Below are 327 nucleotides of genomic sequence, written 5' to 3'. Positions count from 1 at the left end.
AATAGTCTTTTCAACAAATGGTGCTCAGATACTGGATATCCCATGCAAAAAATGAATTTGGACCCCTACCTCATATCATACACAAAAGTAACTCAAAATGGATCTGAGACCTAAATATAAGAGATAAGACTAAAAAACTCTAAGAAGAAAACATAGGTGTAAATCTTCATGACCTTGGATCAGGCAATGGTTTCTTGAATATGACACCAAAAGCATAAGTGACAAAAAATAAAATAGGTAAATTGCACTTCATTAAAATATAATAGTTCTGTGCTGCAAGTGATACCATCAAGAAAGTGAAAATACCAACCCACAGACTGAGGGAAA

The sequence above is a fragment of the Hipposideros armiger genome, unplaced genomic scaffold (genome assembly GCF_001890085.2).
Source record: "Hipposideros armiger isolate ML-2016 unplaced genomic scaffold, ASM189008v1 scaffold_419, whole genome shotgun sequence".
Taxonomy (NCBI): domain Eukaryota; kingdom Metazoa; phylum Chordata; class Mammalia; order Chiroptera; family Hipposideridae; genus Hipposideros; species Hipposideros armiger.
This window is presented reverse-complemented; position numbering follows the sequence as displayed.